Source organism: Rhinoraja longicauda, chromosome 18 (genome assembly GCF_053455715.1).
Source record: "Rhinoraja longicauda isolate Sanriku21f chromosome 18, sRhiLon1.1, whole genome shotgun sequence".
NCBI classification, from domain to species: Eukaryota; Metazoa; Chordata; class Chondrichthyes; order Rajiformes; family Arhynchobatidae; genus Rhinoraja; species Rhinoraja longicauda.
Window position 1 is genome coordinate 4,677,100 of NC_135970.1, and position 21,765 is coordinate 4,698,864.

The following is a 21,765-nucleotide window of genomic DNA, read 5'->3' on the forward strand; positions in this document are numbered from 1 at the left end:
CTTGTTGCCGGCAGTCGCCTTAAAATTGCCTAACTGGGACAAGCCCTTAAAGCACATCATTCAAGGCAATTGGAAGACACCACTTTTCCCACCACTGAATGTAACAAGTCCACTTGGTCTAGTTTATCTGTATTATACTGCATCTGCCACGCATCAACCCATTCACTCAACCTGTCCAGGTCACCCTGCCACCTCCTAACATCCTCTTCGCGGTTCAAACTGCCACCCAGCTTTGTGTCATGTGTAAATGTGCTAGTGTTACTTCTAATTCCTTCATCCAAATCATTAATATATATGGTAAACTGTTGCGGCCCCAACACCGAGCCTTGCGGCACTCCACTCGCCACTGCCTGCCATTCTGAAAAGGACCCGTTTACTCCTACTGTTTGCTTCTTGTCTGCCAACCAATTCTCTATCCATGTCAACACCCAGCCCCAATATCATGTGCTCTAATTTTGCTCACCAATCTCCCGTGTGGGACCTTATCAAAGGCTTTCTGAAAGTCTAGATACACTACATCCACTGGCTCCGCATCATCCATTTTACTTGTCCATCCTCAAAAAATTCCAGAAGATTAGTCAAGCATGATTTCCCTTTCATAAATCCATGCTAACTTGGATTTATCCTTTTACTGCTATCCAAATGCACTGTTAATACCTTTTTAATAATTGACTCCAGCATCTTCCCCACCACCGATGTCAGGCTAACTGGTCTGTAATTCCCCATTTTCTCTCTCGATCCTTTCTTGAAATGTGGGATAACATTAGCTATCCTCTAATCCACTAGAACTGATCCCGAATCTATTGAACATTGGAAAATGATCACCAATGCGTCCATTACTTCTAGAGCCACCTCCCTGAGTACCCTGGGATGCAAACCACCAGGCCCGGGGGATATATCAACCATCAGTCCCATCAGTCTACCCAATACTCTTTCTCGCCGAATGTAAATTTCTTTCAGTCCCTATCCCCCTAGATCCTCTGTCCTCTAGTACATCTGCGAGATTGTTTGTGTCTTCCTTAGTGAGGACAGATCCGAAGTACCTGTTCAACTCTTCTGCCATTTCCTTGTTTCCCATATTAATTTCACCCATGTCTGCGTTCAAGGGACCCACATTTGGCTCTGGTGAGAACACATCTGGAGTATTGTGCACAGTTTTGGTCTCCAAATTTGAGGAAGGATGTCTTTGCTATTGAGTCAGTGCAGTGTAGGTTCACAAGGTTAATTTCTGGGATGGAGGGACTGTCATATGGGGAAAGATTGGAAAGACGAGGCTTGTATTCACTGGAGTTTAGAAGGATGAGAAGGGGACCTTATAGAGACATATAAAATCATAAAAGGACTAGACAAGCTAGATGCAGGAAAAATGTTCCCAATGTTGCGGAAGTTCAGAACCAGGGGACACAGTCTAAGAATAAAGGGGAGGCCATTTAAAACTGAGGTGAGAAGAAACTTTTTCACCTAGAGAGTTGTGAATTTGTGGAAGTCTCTGCCACAGAAGGCAGTGGAGGCAAATTCACTGATCGAATTTTAAAGAGAATTAGATAGAGCTCTAGGGGCTAGTGGAATTAAGGGATATGGGGAGAAGGCAGGCACAGGTTACTGATTGTAGATGATCAGCCATGATCACAATGAATGGCGGTGCTGGCTCGAAGGGGCAAATGCCTCCTCCTGCACCTATTTTCTATGTTTCTAAGTCTTCAGAAGTAATAGGACGGAATGTTTAAGAAAGGATAAGAGAGTAAGATTGGGTTAAATGGGACTGGTGTAAGAGGAGAGGAGGTGAATACCCAATTAAAGGTGGCATACTTGAATGCAGGGAGTATAAGGAACAAAGTGGATAAGCTTGTAACACATTAAAAAATGGTAGGTATGATGCTGTGGGCATTACAGAGACGTGGCTGCAAAAGGATTGGAACAGAGCTGAATATACAAGGTAATACATCCTATCAGAAAAAGACAGCTAGTTAGAGGGGGTGGGGTATCCCTGGTGGAAGGATTGAAATTCCGTCCTCAGCAAGGGGTGACTGGATCAGAAGATTTCTGGTCACTGTGGGTAGAGCTGAGAAATTGCAAGGGTGAAAAGACCCTAATGGGAGTGAGTTACAGGCCCCCAAACAGTAGCCAGGATTTTGGGTACGAGTTACATCAGGAGATACAATCAACATGTAAGAAAGGCAATGCCATGGTAGTTATGGGTGATTTCAACATGTAGATAGACTGGACAAATCAGGTTGGGACTGGACCCCAAGAAAGCCAATGTGTAGAGTGCCTCCAAGATGTTATCTATGAGCAGTTGGTCATGGAGCCTACGAGGGAAAAGGTAATTCTGGATTTAGTGTTGTGTAATGAACCGGATTTGATAAAGCATGGTTTTGTGAAGGGGAGATCAGGGGTTTCGGGGAGAAGGCAGGAAAAAGGTGACAGGAGGAGAGATGGATCTGCCATGATTGAATGGTGGAGCAGACTTGATGGGCCGAATGGCCTATTTCTAGCACATGACCTCATAACCTTATGACACATGGGAAAAGAGAGGCATATTCAACAATTTTCTCTTTCACTAAGAATATTTTTTGATTTCCATGTGAGGGATTAAATAGAATAGTCTTGTTTGATTAAAATAATTCCTTATTTCATTTAGTTTAGTTTAGAGATACAGCGTGGAAACAGGCCCTCAGACTCACCGAGTCAGCGTTAACCTGAGATCCTTGCACACTAACACAATCCGACACACACTGGGAACATTTTACAGTTTTACCAAGTCAATTAACCAACTAATCTGTATGTCTTTGAAGTGTGGGAGGAAACCGGAGTTCCTGGAGAAAACCCACACGGGTCACAGAGAGAACATACTAGCTCCATACAGACAGCACCCGTGGTCAGGGTAACAAGTCAGCAATAAAAATTGGATGAATTTGCATGAACCTCACAAGTTTCTGCACGTTTCAATCCCCAATTACTCACTCATATGAACATGGACACTTATGGACCTGAACTGATTCAACCAACAACTTGGACATATTTAGTAATCATAAACGTACTCCACTGATAATTGGACATGTTGTTGGACAACCTTCTTAGCCTGGCATTAACCACTAAAAAATATAGAACCAGCTGGAAGGTAATTTTTATTCTGATTCCTCTGGACCTCATCAATGCGTGATTTCATGATTTAAAATTTAGAGCTCTTTTGGGAAAAACAGGGTGACTATTTAAAGTTTGACATTAACAGAACAAGAGACCTGCGGGGTCATTGAATTCTGTCCTACTTTTGAGTCGAATACCATGAAAGCAAGCCCAGTATTCCAAGGTTGATTTAGCCTCACCATCTTTATCTTCTTCATTCAGTTCTTCACATTGCAGTTTAAAGCTGCATCGCACAAACCCTTGTTGAAAGAGTAGGTAACTGCAGATATTGTTTTACACCGAAGATAGACACAAAATGCTGGAGTAACTTAGCGGCACAGGCAGCATTTCTGGAGAGGAGGAATGGGTGACGTTTTGGGTCGAGACTGAAGAGGGTCTTGACCTGAAATGTCACCCATTACTCCTCTCCTGAGATGCTGCCTATCTCGCTGAGTTACTCCAGCATTTTGTGTCTACCCTCGATGAAAGTATTCTTTGTTCCCAGTTCGCAGAGAAAAGCAATTTCCCTAATCTTCCACACTTATTACATAGTATTTCTCCCCCTCAGTATTTCCACCAGTGGTCCGGTCCCACTTACTGCAATGTGTAATCCAGGACCACTTCTAGTTCCAATATAAGATAATGGGAATCTAATTGGATCTGGGCTCAACACCTTTCAGCAGCAACAGCAGAGCATTAGAATCAGGGTCAAGTGTAATGTTTAGAATGGAGATTCAGGTACAGATTCAATGGGTGAAGTGTAGACCCTTCATGGCATGACAAATACTGTTCTACATTCTCTAGTAACAGAGTAGTTCAAAATTCCATCTTAAACTGTTTCCTCTCCAGACTCAACAGTATTATCTTCGACCACAGGTATGGCTTTAGAAGGGAGCTGTTGATGACTTGACAAATGGTTCTTTGATTTTGATGTTATGAGGGTTATTCTATAATTCCTGCACTCACATCTTCAATTGTATTCCTTCCAGCGTCAACAACATCCTCAACCACAGGTATGATCACAGCCCCATCTCCTCGACACGCTGCTCCCATTATCCCAGGGACATCCATTTTGAACTGTTGGTAGTAATTTGAATTCTTCACAAACCATTTTAATTGGATCTTTAATTGGATCAATATCTGCAGCAACTGTGCGTATAAAGTTAATCACAAACGTTGTTTCTTTCTTTCTCTGATTTGGGTTTCATTGGCAAGGTCAGCATTTGATGTCCAATCATCTCTGTTAACAGGAGGGAACAGGGACCTATCTTGTGATATCCCATCCTAAATGGGTTAGATTGAGAATACACAACAGCTCTGTGAAGTGCTGTGAGGCATCAGCAGCAGTAGAATCATATTCCCCGAGTCTCTAACCTCATAAATCAGTCTCACACTCATGGGGACTGAATCTGGGTCACAACTGGGCTAACCTGGTGAATCTGCAGCATGTGTGCCACATGGGAAATGTTGCTGGCAAGCGATGGGGCAAAAGATCCCACACCAGTAGATCAGATCAAAGCTCAGAAATCTCACCACAACCCATCAGGAATTATGACGGACATTGATCAAGTGCTTCTGAAAATGCGCTTGGAATGCCTGCAGCCAAGCAAAGGAGGTCAGAATGGGCGATAAATGCCGGTCTTGCCAGAGTGGCCACATCTCCTAAATCAATAAATGCTCAATAGTTTTATTCTCATTGTTTATTCCCAACTGTGTTTCAGAGGGATTTGTCGGAGAAAGTAAGTACTGATTAATTTTACTTTGTCCAAATAAAGCTAATTATTAAACTCGCAATTAGATTCAGCTGTTCAGCAACAGATGCTTTCCACAGCACATGACTAAGTTCATTTTAATAGGTGACAGGGTTGGTCAGCAGATATGGAATTTCATAACATCTTATCACATGTTCCAACTTTTAGATTGAAGCTTTTTTTGAGAGTTAGTATGCGGAAACAGGCCTTTCTGCCCTCCGAGTCCATGCCAACCAGCGATCCCCGCACGCTCATACAGACGTACAAACTCCAGATAGCACCAGTAGTCAGGATTGAACCCGGTCTCTGGCGCTGTAGGGCAGAAACTCTACCACTCTACCATCATGCCGCCATATTAAGATCAAACATCTCCACAAACAAGTTTCATACATATTACTTTCTCCATCTCCAAAATTATTTTTATTTCACATCAAAACAAGTATTGTGTTGAGCTTGTACACTCCATACTGACATGGTCAATTGTCTCATTTCCAGCTCCGCCAACGACCATGACTTCAACAACAGGTATGGTGTCAGCTGGGCCACAGCTTGTTGTTATCATTCATGTACATGGGCCAAGAGACTGATCTTCTACAAAGCCACAGCAATGCTTGTTTTCAGACCTCCTTTCCAGTCTGAGGTTTCAATTGTTCTTTTCACCTCCCATTCTGCCCAGTCCATGTGCCACATTAAATGAAGTTGAATCAATGCTTATGTTGTGCATGTGAAACAGGCAACATGTCCATGCCGACCAATATGCCACATCTACACTTGTCCCATCTGCCTGTGTTTGGCCCATATTCCTCGAAACTTTTCCATCCATGTCCATCCAAATGTCTTACAGTATCTGCCATAACTACCCCCTCTGGCAGCTCATTCCATTCGCCCACCACACTCTGTGTGAAAAGTTACCCTTGAGGTTCCTATCAAATCTTTCTCATCTCACAAACCTATGTCCTCTGGTTCTTGATTCCCCTACTCCAGGTAAAAGAACTCTGTGCATCTAACCTTTCTTTTCTAACTCCATAATCTTATACAACTCCATAAAATCACCCCGCATTCTATAACATCTATAAAATCACCCTAACGCTGCAAGGAATAAAGTCAGAGCCCGCCCAACCTCTCCCTTTAACTCACACCCTCACGGCATGGCAAAATCCTTGTAAATCCTCACTTTATTCTTTCCAGCTTAAAAACATCTTTCCTGTAGTGATCACAACTCCATAATTTTAAGATTGCTTTGAATATGGATAGGTCTGGACATTGGGGGAAGATACTTCATTGGGATAGATAGGCAGGAGCTAGGAAGGGTAGATTGAGAACAGTTGTTGTTGGGTAGCTGCTCAGCTGACATGTGGAAGTTGTTTAAAGGCCAGCTAATCAAAGTGCAGGATCAGCATGTTCCAGTAAGGAGGAGGGATAAGGACAACAACGTAAGGGAACCGTGGATGACCAAGGAAGTTGTTACATTGGTAAGGAAGAAAAATGAACCGTATGTCAGGTTTCTGACAGAGGCATCAGATGGGGCTCAGGTGGAATATAAAGCGAGTGGAAAATAACTCAAGCAGACAATTAGAAAGGCCAAAAAGGGCCTTAGCGTATTGGATTGAGGAAAATCCCCAGGTTTTTTTATATGTATGTTTAAAAACAAGAGGTTGACCAGGGAGAAGGTAGGACCACTCAAGGATAAAGAATGGAAATAATGCTTGGAGTTGGAGGATGTAAGGGAAGCATTAAACTTGCATCTGTATTTACCGAGATGAAGGACTTGAACGACTTATACGATGTGAGGCCCTGAAAGCTCTGCCACAACTGTTGAATATCTATCTCATCTTCCAGTTCACAGCAAAAGTCTCTTTGTAAAACATCATTCCTCAGAATTGATGAAGGGTGGGAATTGAATTTATTACCATTCTTCAATCATGCAAATTTATCCATTTCCTTCACATCAGCGATGCAGAATTAACTTATGCAGCAGTTACAAATGCACCATCTGAGTTCAACCTCCTGTACTCACTGATCAGTCGAAAGAAGCAACTGAAATATGGTGAGGAGAAAGTGTTACACTTTAAATATCATCAATGGAAGACAGTATCATTAGACATCATGAGCACCTTCCTACTTCAAAGCCAAAAGTGCCCATCACACTGGCATCCTCATTAAAACTATCATTGCGTGTGATTAAGCCGATCCCTGCAGCCTCCAACGTCGGCATTTCCTCATGGTTATAAATCCAGATGTCTCTCGTTTATCCTCCAATTTCTACTTATTTATATTACAGGCAAAATTACAAATCGATACTCATGGAAACGACCATCATCAACAACAGGTAATGTAGTTATTGTTATAATGTCATTCCCATTCAGATTAATAAGGTCCTGAATGGAAACAGAACTAGTGGGTGGGAATGATCATTGAATGGGTGATCAAGGTGTGATCATGACCAGCGACAATCTCCTCAACCTCGCACCAATCCTCTTTCTGGCAACTAACAGGGGAGTAGAGCAGTCAAGTCAACCATCTAAACTTCCCTACTTCCCTTACCCACTCCAATCTAAACTCCTCTGAATACATAGCCTTCAACTTACAGAACAATAATCCTAACATTATTATTAAACTCACCGACAAGGGAGGTGCCGTTGTAGTCTGGCAGGCTGACCACTACCGTGCTGAGGCCAAGGGCCAGCTCTCGGTTACCTCCTCCAACCAACCCCTTGACCATTACCCCACAGACCAACAGCAGGCCACAGTCATCCAGACTGTTTCTATTCTCATCACCTCTGGCAATCTCCCTTCCACGGCCTCCAACTTCATCGTTCCCCAGCCCCGCACTGCCCACTTCTATCGACTCCTCACAACCCACATACAGTCTGCCCTGCCAGACGCATTGTCTCTGCTTGCTCCTGCGCCTCAGAACACACCTCCGCACTTTTTTCAAATCTTTAAGATTTGTCGTTTATTCACCTTGACTGTCTTTGAATCACTAAAAGTCCTGTAATTATTGCCTTGATAATTGGTTCTGACATTTTCATAATGCTGAACGTACAGTTGACAACTTCAGTGCCAGCTAATCTCTTGAATCTATGGTGATAATAACTTGACCACCAAAACAACATTCTGAAGCCACAACTTCCGCATATCTCAGCACCCCTTCATAGCCCGGTTGTTATCCTCTGGACAAGGTCAATCACAATCAGTATGCAAACAATCCACAGCACTCAAGGAAAGCAGAAGGGAAACGCATTGTTCCATTAGATTCTGTGCACAGGGATCACATCAAACTTAGGGGCAAATAACATGTTCAGAGGAGGTTCCCCGAACAGTTGAAATGTGTTAAATATCAGCCACAATAACTGTTAGTTTGCATTCTCGGCCATTGGTTAGCTTCAAAGTCTCCACAATTACATCTTGAACTATTACTTTTTCAGTGTCAACAACACCATCAACATCCACAGGTATGGGATTATCAGAGGGGGTTAATTGATAACATGACAAGTGATTGGTGTCAATTTGTTGGGTTTCATTCCATAATCTTCACAGTCACACCATCCATGATATCCCGTCTAGAGTCAACCAAAGCAACAACAACCACAGATACGATCATAGCTACATCTCTTCAACAATCTGCTCCCATTAACCCAGGAACAACAGGGACGACATCAGTGTCTGCAGCACCTGTACGTATCAAGTCCGTCAAGAGTCAGGAGTGTTTAATTGTCATATGTACTGACAATGGAACAATGACATTCTTACTTGCAGCAGCATTAGAGGCCTGTAAAATAATACACATTGATAATATATAATAAACAAACCTCAATAAATTAGTTACCCACTGCAAGGGTAAAACAAAATAAGCCCTTAGTGAAACCAAAGACTTACCATGGTTCATAAATGAGGTTCGTATTGTGCAGATTTCAAGAGCCTGGTGGTTGTTGTGAAGAAGCTATTCTTCATCCTGGTGATCGGGGTTTTCAGATTCTTTAGCACTTTTCAGTCAGAAGATAATAATTTTAAAACTGTGATCGCAAAACTGCCATGTTACCAATTTCTCCTTATGTGGGGAAATGATTCAAAAATGCTGTTTACGCACAAGATCGTATCGAACACTGGAGCAGGCTTAAACGGCAGCATGGCCAATACTCATTTAGTTTGGGTTAGTTACGAGATACAGCGAGGAAACAAGCCCTTCAGCCCACTGAGTTCACGTCGACTAGCGATCACCCCGCACGCGAGCACTATCCTACACACGAGGGACAATTTAGAATTATAGCAACCCATTAATCTACAAACCTCTGTCTTTGGAGTATGGGAGGAAACCGGCGATCCGGGAAAAGACTCACAGGTCATGGGGAGAACGTACAAACTCCATACAGACAACACCCGCATAAAATGTCATTCGGCAGGAGCGAGGAAAGGTAGATTGAGAACAGTTGTTGTTGGGTAGCTGCTCAGCTGACATGTGGAAGTTGTTTAAAGGCCAGCTGATCAAAGTGCAGGATCAGCATGTTCCAGTAAGGAGGAGGGATAAGGACAACAACGTAAGGGAACCGTGGATGACCAAGGAAGTTGTTACATTGGTAAGGAAGAAAAATGAACCGTATGTCAGGTTTCTGACAGAGGCATCAGATGGGGCTCAGGTGGAATATAAAGCGAGTGGAAAATAACTCAAGCAGGCGATTAGAAAGGCCAAAAAGGGCCTTAGCGTATTGGATTGAGGAAAATCCCCAGGTTTTTTAATATGAATGTCTAAAAACAAGAGGTTGACCAGGGAGAAGGTAGGACCACTCAAGGATAAAGAAGGGAAATAATGCTTGGAGTTGGAGGATGTAGGGGAAGCATTAAACTTGCATCTGTATTTACCGAGATGAAGGACTTGAACGACTTATACGATGTGAGGCCCTGCAAGCCCTGCCGCAACTGCTGAATATCTATCTCATCTTCCAGTTCACAGCGAAAGTCTCTTTGCAAAACATCCTTCCTCTGAATTGATGAAGGATGGGAATTGAATTTATTACCATTCTTCAATCATGCAAATTTATCCATTTCCTTCACATCAGCGATGCAGATTTAACTTATGCAGCAGTTACAAATGCACCATCTGAGTTCAACCTCCTGTACTCACTGATCAGTCGAAAGAAGCAACTGAAATATGGTGAGGAGAAAGTGTTACACTTTAAATAATATCATCAATGGAAGACAGTATCATTAGACATCATGAGCACCTTCCTACTTCAAAGCCAAAAGTGCCCATCACACTGGCATCCTCATTAAAACTATCATTGGGTGTGATGAAGCCGGTCCCTGCAGCCTCCAACGTCGGCATTTCCGCATGGTTATCAATCCAGATGTCTCTCGTTTATCCTCCAACTTCTACTTATTTATATTACAGGCAAAATTACAAATGGGTACTCATGGAAACGACCATCATCAACAACAGGTAATGTAGTTATTGTTACAATGTCATTCCCATTCAGATTAATAAGGTCCTGAATGGAAACAGAACTAGTGGGTGGGAATGATAATTGAATGGGTGATCAGGGTGTGATCATGACCAGCGACAATCTCCTCAACCTCGCACCATCCCTATTTCTGGCAACTAACAGGGGAGTAGAGCGGTCAAGTCAATCATCTACACTTCCCTACTTCCCTTACCCACTCCAATCTAAACTCCTCTGAATACATAGCCCTCTACTTACTGAACAATAATCCTAACATTATTATTAAACTCAGGCTGGGCACAAGGGTCAGCTCTCGGTTACCTCCTCAAACCAACCCCTTGACCATTACCCCACAGACCAACAGCAGACCACAATCATCCAGACTGTTGCTATTCTCATCACCTCTGGCAATCTCCCTTCCACAGCCACCAACTTCATCGTCCCCCAGCCCCGCACTGCCCACTTCTATCTACTCCTCACAACCCACATACAGTCTGTCCTGCCAGACTCATTGTCTCTGCTTGCTCCCCAGAACACACCTCCGCATACCCTCATTCCATTCCATCGCCCCCTTATCCAGTCCCTTCCCAACTACATCCATTAATTAATTTCCCTCTACTAACACTCCCCTCTGCCGGGCGGAAATTGTCCTCATGCTCAACAACCTTTCTTGTAGTTCCTCTCACTTTCTCCAAATTCTCCTGTGTAGAACTCATTGATTTCATTAACTTTGCTTCTAACTTTCACCCTATCCTCAAATTCACCTGGAACTATCTTTGACATCTCATTTCCTGATCTCTCAGTCTCCATAATAGGGGTTAGCCTATTGACTGATGTCAACTATAATCCTACCAACTCCCAATGTTATCTGGACTACATTTCCTCCCATCTTGCCGCTTGCAAAGACTCGATCCCCTACCCTCAATTCCTCCATCTCCACCGCACCTGCTCCCAAGATCAAACTTTCCATTCTATGATATTTGAGATGTCCTCTTACATTAGTAAACATGGATTCCTCCCTGCTTTCATAGATGGATCACTTTGTTGCATCTCCTCTGTGCCCCACAGTTTGCTTTCACCTCTCCTGTCCCCAGACGGAACACGGACAGAGTTCACCTGATCTTCACCTTTCACCCTACCAACCTTCGCATCCAACATATCATCCTCCAAATTTCCCCCCTTTCCCGCCTACCACAGAGACCTTCCCTACTAAATACGATATTTTCAATACAGCATCCTGCACATTGCTGAGACCAAACATAGACTCAGCGACCATTTGGCCAAACAAAGCCTAGGCCTACTGGATCTCCTGGTTGCTGAATCCCCTTCCACAACTCCCCAACCTTCCCATACTAACCCTTCTTTCCCAGGGCTCCTCCATTGCCAGAGTGAGGCCTTGCGCAAACTGGAGGAACAGCCCCTCATGGTCCGCTTGGGTAGTTTCTAACTCAATGTTATGAACATTGAATTCTCCAATTTTAGGGTAACCTTTAACAAACCCATTCTCCTTTCTCCCCCACACCCACCTGAACTCACACCTATTTCTCCCTTCCACCATGCCCTCCACTCACATTCCTTCCTCAGGCTTCACAATTCTCAAATCTTCAATCCTTTTGTTTCACATCTTTTGTTTTAATCTCTGGCCTTTGTCCAACCATTTGATTATGAACCATCCCCCCACCCCCCCCTTGCCTGCTTTCACCCATTACCTGCCTCACTTTGTCCTGCCCCTCCTCTCCCCCAGCTTTCTTCCCCCCATCCGCCCCACACAAGAAGTTTGCAGAAAGGTCCCAAAACAAAACAAAACATCACCTATACATGTTCTCCAGAGATGCTGCCTAACCTGCTGAGTTCCTCCAGCACTTTGTGAACCTTTTTTAAAACCAGCATCTACAGTTCGTTTTTTCTTTTTTTGTTTTTTTAATTACTTTATTGAGCTTTACAAATATACAAATAAGACTTCGTTTTAAAATTTTGCACAGTATAAGGGGAAGAGAAGAAAAAGACAAGAGTTATCTGGTTTGATTGACATTTTTGATAGTAGGTAAGTTGTACCATATCACATGACAATTACACTGGATGCCAAACATTGCCTTATATGGCCACAAACAGGAAATACATTGTAACGTGACATATCAGCCAATCGTCCCTGAAGCTGCCCTTCTTGCCATAAAATCTATATGTGGTTGCAATATTTTTTAAAAGTCCTGACTCTTACATCTTATGTTGTAATAGATTTTATCTAATGGGATGTAGCTAGAGATTTCATTTAACCAATGCAATACGGTAGGGTGGTAATCAGATTTCCAGTGGATTGGAATACACTTCCTGCAGCAATCAAAGCAAGGTCAATATTTTTTTTAATGAAATTCATTCCAAGGGTCCATATTACCTGTGCACAGTCAGACTGGAGGGAGAATTGGGAAAGGGGAAGGGATGGAGAGCATGGGTAACTTGAAGTTAGATAAGTCAATGTTCATACTGCTGGGGTGTAAGTTACCCAAGGAAAACATGAAGTGTTGTTCCTCCAATTTGTGCTGGGCCTCACTCTGACAATGGGGGAGGCTCATGACAGAAAGTCAGTGTGGGAGTGGGACGGGGAGTTAAAGTGGTTAGCAACTGGGAGATGAGGTAGGTTTAGGAAGACTGGGGTGTTCGGCAAAACGATCGCCAGACATCGCTGTCTATCTTTTGCTGTATTGGTCTATGTTCTATGTTTGGTTTTCACATGTCTCGATAGATTCTAGTGGGTTCACTGTCACTGACCTCAGAGTTTAGAAAAATGAAAGGGGTCTTCAGAGAAGCCTTCAAACCTCTGATAGAATTGAGTAGATTGAATGCCAAAAGCAGATTCCAGATACTGGTGAAGTGCTGGATGAAGCTCACGAACAAGGACAAGGGAAATATCTGAGATAAGGGAAAATATATTTTCCCACATTAGATTTCAAAATCTTAGAAAATAAGTGAAGCCAACTTATTACAGTATTCCACAAGCAGTCTGATATTATTCAAATGGCAAGGGGTAGAGTAGAAAGATGGAACACAATTCTGAATATGGATGGCAGAGCAGATACAAAGGCTTATTTCTGCTCCTATCATCTTGGTTTCAATGTTTCACGTCAAAGATCGATTAGACCACATAATAAGAATATTTCATTCCACCGCAAGTCATCATCCAACCATTTGCCTTCTACTTCTCTGTGCTGCGTCCCCATTCAATCACTGCATTGATAACATGCGGCTGATCACAAACCACTTTCTTACCAACATCAACACACTCAATATATAATCAATGAAAAACTTCACCATTGTGGTTCCTAATTCCATATCCAAATCATTCAATGTGGACATGAAAAGCAAGAGGACATTTGCATTGCCCCGTAACTTGGAACCTCATTGAACTAAACCCTCCAATAATTAAAATTCCTGTTTGCCATTTGCACGAAGCTAATTTTGAATCTAGCACCACCTTCTTTTCAACCATGCGGATATCATAATATAAACAAGAGTATATTTTTGGTTGAAGGATATTTAGAAATTGCTTCTCACTAAGATAAAGTACTTACACATGGGTCATCTGATAAAATATAAACTGATCTACTTTCAATGTAATACCAGCATTCTGTTCACCCCATACTCTCATCTTCCTTTATATTCTTTCCAGCAGTGATAACAACCAAACCTTCCACCACAGGTAGGATATTCTCTGCAACATGAAAAAAATGTTCAAGAATTTATTCAATGAATGCATGAAGATTACATTTGAATAGTCTGAGAACTGGTTCTCTAAACTGGGAGATGATGGAATGATATACTAGTCCATCCACTCACACAAACTAATGTGTTCCTTCCAGCACCAACATCGACCACAACTTCAACAACAAGTAAGTAATGAACAACACATGAACAATTACAATTCCCATTAACTTGGGAACAACTATTCACAGGATGTGAACATTCATATCGGAGATTAAATGGAAGACCAAAACTAGGATATGTTTTGCAATATTGCATATGTGTAGCAACCATGAGGAAAGACGTACATGTCTGGTGACCTGAGAAAAGGGGGAGTTACTTGCTGAATTATTGTGATGAAATTTTACACTCCACGCTGACATGGTCAATTGTCTCATTTCCAGCATCGACAATGATTCCGACTTCAACAACAGGTATGGTATCAGCTGGGCCACAGCAGGTTGTTATCATTCAAACATGGACCAACAGATTGATCTTCTACAAAGCCACTGCAACCCCTGTTTTCAGACCTCCATTCCAGTCTGAGCTTCTAAATGCTCCTTTAAGCTCCCAATCTGCCCACATCAAGAGCAGCATTGAATGGTGTTGAATCTCTGTTTGTTGCCTCTCCCGTGTGTTTATTTAACTTTAAAATAAGTCTCCCAGTAACAGATGATGTAATTGCTCAGCATTCTCCAGAACTAAACCAACAAATCATTATTTGCCGCATCAACACCAACAATAACTTCAACCTCAACAGGTACCAAGTTAGCATTAAAAAGTAATTCAATGTTCATGAACCTCACAAGTCACTGCACATTTCAATCCCCAAATATCTCACTCGCATGAGAAATAACTTTTTCACCCAGAGGGTTGTGAATTTGTGGAATTCTCAGCCACAGAGGGCAATGGAGGCCAAATCCCTGGATGAATTTAAGAACGAGTCGGATAGAGTTCTAGAAGCTAGTGGAATCAAGGGATATGGGGAGAAAGCAGGCACGGGTTACTGATTGTGGAGATCAGCCATGATCACAATGAATGGCGATGCTGGCTAGAAGGGCCATATGGCCTCTTCCTGCACCTAGTTTCAATGTTTCTATGTTTCTAACACTTACGGACATGAGTCGATTGTTTAATTTAGTTTATTAATTTAATTTATTATTGTCATGTGCACCAAGGTACAATGAAAAGCTTTTTGTCGCAAGCTATCCAGTCAGTAAAAAGACGATACATGATTACAATCAAGCTGTCCACAGTGCACATGTATTGATACGGGGTATAACATATCAGTCAAGTGTCTAACAAAGCAAATAGAACTCTCGGCATTCTTATAATAAATTTACTACACGTACTACATGTACTAAACGCATGGAGTACATCCGTCAAAGAGAATGCCTACAAGTCCTTGGTCAGGCCCAAATTGGAGTATTGTGGAGCCGTATGGGATCCCTTCAACAACAACAAGATCACCCTGGAGAAAGTACAACGCCCAGCAGCCCGCTTTGTATGTAACGACTACAAGTGCAAATCAAGCATGAATAATATGCTGACGTCTATAGGATGGGATACTCTAGAGCTCCGCAGAATCAGGCTAAGACTTATTGCAATTTACAAGGAGATTCACAAAATCACACCATCAAATCTTCCGTCATCCCAGAGCACCAACTGCCATGAAACAAGACAAAATACCGGTCCCTACATCATCAACTCGCTAAATTTCAATAAACTTGGGACCAATATTCCCTTTACCCAAAGACGATAAGGGAATGGAATATGTTACCACCCAACACACATGCTGCTCCCGATGTTAAGTCATTTAAAAAGGGGATTGAGCAACTAGATGTCCTCAACTTGGTCAAAAAGGCCGACTTCAAATCGTAATCACGACTCTACTCACTCCGACCTGCACGAGATAACCACTTATGAGGTGTTTGCGCAATAATCAACCAGAACCACAATCTCCTAAATAGCAGCGAGGACACGACTAATAATCATAAAACCGACACCACCAATTATTTAATGTTTTTAGGAAAGTCAAACTGAAATTACCCATTGAAATGGAGACCAGCTGGATGTCAATTTTTCACTCATATCTTCAATTGTATCCCTTCCAGAATCAACAACATCAACCACAGGTATGACCATAACCCCATTCTAACCCCCAAACCACTTTCTTACCAACATCAACACACTCAATATATAATCAATGAAAAACTTCATAATTGTGGTTCCTAATTCCATATCCAAATCATTCAAGGTGGACATGAAAAACAAGAGGACATTTGCAGTGCCCCGTCACTTGGAACCTCATTGAACTAAACCCTCCAATAATTAAAATTCCTGCTTGCCATTTGCACGAAGCTAATTTTGAATCTAGCACCACCTTCTTTTCAACCATGTGGATATCATAATATTAACAAGAGTATAGTTTTGGTTGAAGAATATTTAGGAATTGCTTCTCATTAAGATAAAGTACTTGCAGATGGGTCATCTGATAAAATTTAAACTGATCTACTTTCAATGTAATACCAGCATTCTGTTCACCCCATACTCTCATCTTCTTTTATATTCTTTCCAGCAGTGATAACAACCGAACCTTCCACCACAGGTAGGATATTCTCTGCAACATGAAAAAAATGTTCAAGGATTTATTCAATGAATGCATGAAGATTACATTTGAATAGTCTGAGAAATGGTTCTATGAGCTGAGAGATGATGGAATGATATTCTAATCCATCCACTCACACAAACTAACGTGTTCCTTCCAGCACCAACATCGACCACAACTTCAACAACAAGTAAGTAATGAACAACACATGAACAATTACAATTCCCATTAACTTGGGAACAACTATTCACAGGATGTGAACTTTCAAGTCGGAGATTAAATGGAGGACCAAAACTATGATATGTTTTGCAATATTGCATATGTGTAGCAACCATGAGGAAAGACATACATGTCTGGTGATCTGAGGAAAGGTGTAGTTACTTGCTGAATTATTGTGATGATATTTTACACTCCACGCTGACATAGTCAATTGTCTCATTTCCAGCATCGACAATGACTCCGACTTCAACAACAGGTATGGTATCAGCTGGGCCACAGCAGGTTATTATCATTCAAACATGGACCAACAGATTGATCTTCTACAAAGCCACTGCAACCCCTGTTTTCAGACCTCCATTCCAGTCTGAGCTTCTAACTGCTCCTTTAAGCTCCCAATCTGCCCACATCAAGAGCAGCATTGAATGGTGTTGAATCTCTGTTTGTTACCTTTCCCATGTGTTTATTTAACTTTAAAATAAGTCTCCCAGTAACAGATGATGTAATTGCTCAGCATTCTCCAGAACTAAACCTACAAATCTTTATTTACAGCATCAACACCAACAACAACTTCAACCTCAACAGGTACCAAGTTAGCATTAAAAAGTAATTCAATGTTCATGAACCTCACAAGTCGCTGCACATTCCAATCCCCAAATATCTCACTCACATGAGAAATAACTTTTTCACCCAGAGGGTTGTGAATTTGTGGAATTCTCTGCCACAGAGGGCAATGGAGGCCAAATCCCTGGATGAATTTAAGAACGAGTCGGATAGTGTTCCAGAGGCTAGTGGAATCAAGGGATATGGGGAGAAGGCAGGCACGGGTTACTGATTGCTGATGATCAGCCATGATCACAATGAATGGCGATGCTGGCTAGAAGGGCTGTATGGCCTCTTCCTGCACCTAGTTTCAATGTTTCTATGTTTCTAACACTTACGGACATGAGTCGATTGTTTAATTTAGTTTATTAATTTAATTTATTATTGTCATGTGTACCAAGGTACAATGAAAAGCTTTTTGTCGCAAGCTATCCACTCAGTAAAAAGACGATACATGATTACAATCAAGCTGTCCAAAGTGTACAAATATTGGATACGGGTTATAATATATCAGTCAAGTGTCTAACAAAGCAAATAGAACTCTCGGCATTCTTAAAATAAATTTACTACACGTATTACATGTACTACACACATGGAGTACTTCCGTCAAAGAGAATGCCTACAAGTCCTTGGTCAGGCCCAAATTGGAGTATTGTGGAGCCATATGGGATCCCTTCAACAACAACAAGATCACCCTGGAGAAAGTACAACGCCCAGCAGCCCGCTTTGTATGTAATGACTGCAAGCGCAAATCAAGCATGAATAATATGCTGACGTCTATAAAATGTGATACTGTAGAGCTACGCAGAATCAGGCTAAGACTTATTGCAATTTACAAGGAGATTCACAAAGTCATGCCATCAAATCTTCCGTTATCCAAGAGCACCAACTACCATGAAACAAGACAAAATACCGGTCCCTACATCATCAACTCGCTAAATTTCAATAAACTTGGGACCAATATTCCCTTTACCCAAAGACGAAAAGGGAATGGAATATGTTACCACCCAACACACATGCTGCTCCCGATGTTAAGTCATTTAAAAAGGGGATTGAGCAACTAGATGTCCTCAACTTGGTCAAAAAAGCCGACTTCAAAACGTAATCACGACTCTACTCACTCCGACCTGCACGAGATAACCACTTATGAGGTGTTTGCGCAATAATCAACCAGAACCACAATCTCCTAAATAGCAGCGAGGACACGACTAATAATCATAAAACCGACACCACCAATTATTTAATGTTTTTAGGAAAGTCAAACTGAAATTACCCATTGAAATGTAGACCAGCTGGATGTCAATTTTTCACTCATATCTTCAATTGTATCCCTTCCAGTGTCAACAACATCAACCACAGGTATGACCATAACCCCATCTCTTCAACACTGTTCCCATTATCCCAGGGGGGAAGGTTGTTCTTTTTCCATATAGAGTGTGATCATATTAGAGTGTGAAATAAAACTTTTGTGGAGTGAAATGGTCTGGAAATCTATCCACTCAAGCTGTCATGCAGTATATATAAGTGCTTCCCCTGACCAACAGCAAGCAGTCAAGTCAGCCACTCTTTCTCCTATTCTGCTTAGGGCAGGGTCTACTCTGTAACTCTTTGGTCTGCCCCCTCACTCCCTCACATCACCTCACACAAACAAGGTGCTTTCCACTCATTTTAACTCGTCTTTTCACGAGTTCCATAATCCTAATTCCATATCCAAATCATTCAATGTGGACATGAAAAACAAGAGGACATTTGCAGTGCCCCGTCACTTGGAACCCCATTGAACTAAACCCTCCAATAATTAAAATTCCTGCTTGCCATTTGCACGAAACTAATTATGAATCTAGCACCACCTTCTTTTCAACCATGTGGATATGATAATATTAACAAGAGTATAGTTTTGGTTGAAGGATGTTTAGGAATTGCTTCTCACTAAGATAAAATACTTGCAGATGGATCATCTGATAAAATATAAACTGATCTACTTTCAATGTAATACCAGCATTCTGTTCACCCCATACTCTCATCTTCCTTTATATTCTTTCCAGCAGTGATAACAACCGAACCTTCCACCACAGGTAGGATATTCTCTGCAACATGAAAAAAATGTTCAAGGATTTATTCAATGAATGCATGAAGATTACATTTGAATAGTCTGAGAAATGGTTCTATGAGCTGAGAGATGATGGAATGATATTCTAATCCATCCACTCACACAAACTAACGTGTTCCTTCCAGCACCAACATCGACCACAGCTTCAACAACAAGTAAGTAATGAACAACACATGAACAATTCCAATTCCCATTAACTTGGGAACAACTATTCACAGGATGTGAACTTTCATGTCGGAGATTAAATGGAGGACCAAAACTAGGATATGTTTTGCAATATTGCATATGTGTAGCAACCATGAGGAAAGACGTACATGTCTGGTGATCTGAGGAAAGGTGTAGTTACTTGCTGAATTATTGTGATAATATTTTACACTCCACGCTGACATGGTCAATTGTCTCATTTCCAGCATCGACAATGACTCCGACTTCAACAACAGGTATGGTATCAGCTGGGCCACAGCAGGTTGTTATCATTCAAACATGGAACAACAGATTCATCTTCTACAAAGCCACTGCAACCCCTGTTTTCAGACCTCCATTCCAGTCTGAGCTTCTAACTGCTCCTTTAAGCTCCCAATCTGCCCACATCAAGAGCAACATTGAATGGTGTTGAATCTCTGTTTGTTGCCTCTCCCATGTGTTTATTTTACTTTAAAATAAGTCTCCCAGTAACAGATGATGTAATTGCTCAGCATTCTCCAGAACTAAACCTACAAATCTTTATTTGCCGCATCAACACCAACAACAACTTCAACCTCAACAGGTACCAAGTTAGTATTAAAAAGTAATTCAATGTTCATGAACCTCACAAGTCACTGCACATTTCAATCCCCAAATATCTCACTCGCATGAGAAATAACTTTTTCACCCAGAGGGTTGTGAATTTGTGGAATTCTCAGCCACAGAGGGCAATGGAGGCCAAATCCCTGGATGAATTTAAGAACGAGTCGGATAAAGTTCTAGAGGCTAGTGGAATCAAGGGATATGGGGAGAAGGCACGGGTTACTGATTGTGGATGATCAGCCATGATCACAATGAATGGCGATGCTGGCTCGAAGGGCCGTATGGCCTCTTCCTGCACTTAGTTTCAATGTTTCTATGTTTCTAACGATTACGGACATGAGTCGATTGTTTAATTTAGTTTAATAATTTAATTTATTATTGTCATGTGTACCAAGGTACAATGAAAAGCTTTTTGTCGCAAGCTATCCACTCAGTAAAAAGACGATACATGATTACAATCAAGCTGTCCACAGTGTACAAATATTGAATACGGGGTATAACATATCAGTCAAGTGTCTAACAAAGCAAATAGAACTCTCGGCATTCTTAAAATAAATTTACTACACGTACTACATGTACTACACGCATGGAGTACATCCGTCCAAGAGAATGCCTACAAGTCCTTGGTCAGGCCCAAATTGGAGTATTGTGGAGCCGTATGGGATCCCTTCAACAACAACAAGATCACCCTGGAGAAAGTACAACGCCCAGCAGCCCGCTTTGTATGTAATGACTACAAGCGCAAATCAAGCATGAATAATATGCTGACGTCTATAGGATGGGATACTCTAGAGCTCCGCAGAATCAGGCTAAGACTTATTGCAATTTACAAGGAGATTCACAAAATCACACCATCAAATCTTCCGTCATCCCCGAGCACCAACTGCCATGAAACAAGACAAAATACCGGTCCCTACATCATCAACTCGCTAAATTTCAATAAACTTGGGACCAATATTCCCTTTACCCAAAGACGATAAGGGAATGGAATATGTTACCACCCAACACACATGCTGCTCCCGATGTTAAGTCATTTAAAAAGGGGATTGAGCAACTAGATGTCCTCAACTTGGTCAAAAAGGCCGACTTCAAAACGTAATCGCGACTCTACTCACTCCGACCTGCACGAGATAACCATTTATGAGGTGTTTACGCAATAATCAACCAGAACCACAATCTCCTAAATAGCAACGAGGACACGACTAATAATCATAAAACCGACACCACCAATTATTTAATGTTTTTAGGAAAGTCAAACTGAAATTACCCATTGAAATGTAGACCAGCTGGATGTCAATTTTCCACTCATATCTTCAATTGTATCCCTTCCAGAGTCAACAACATCAACCACAGGTATGACCATAACCCCATCTCTTCAACACTGTTCCCATT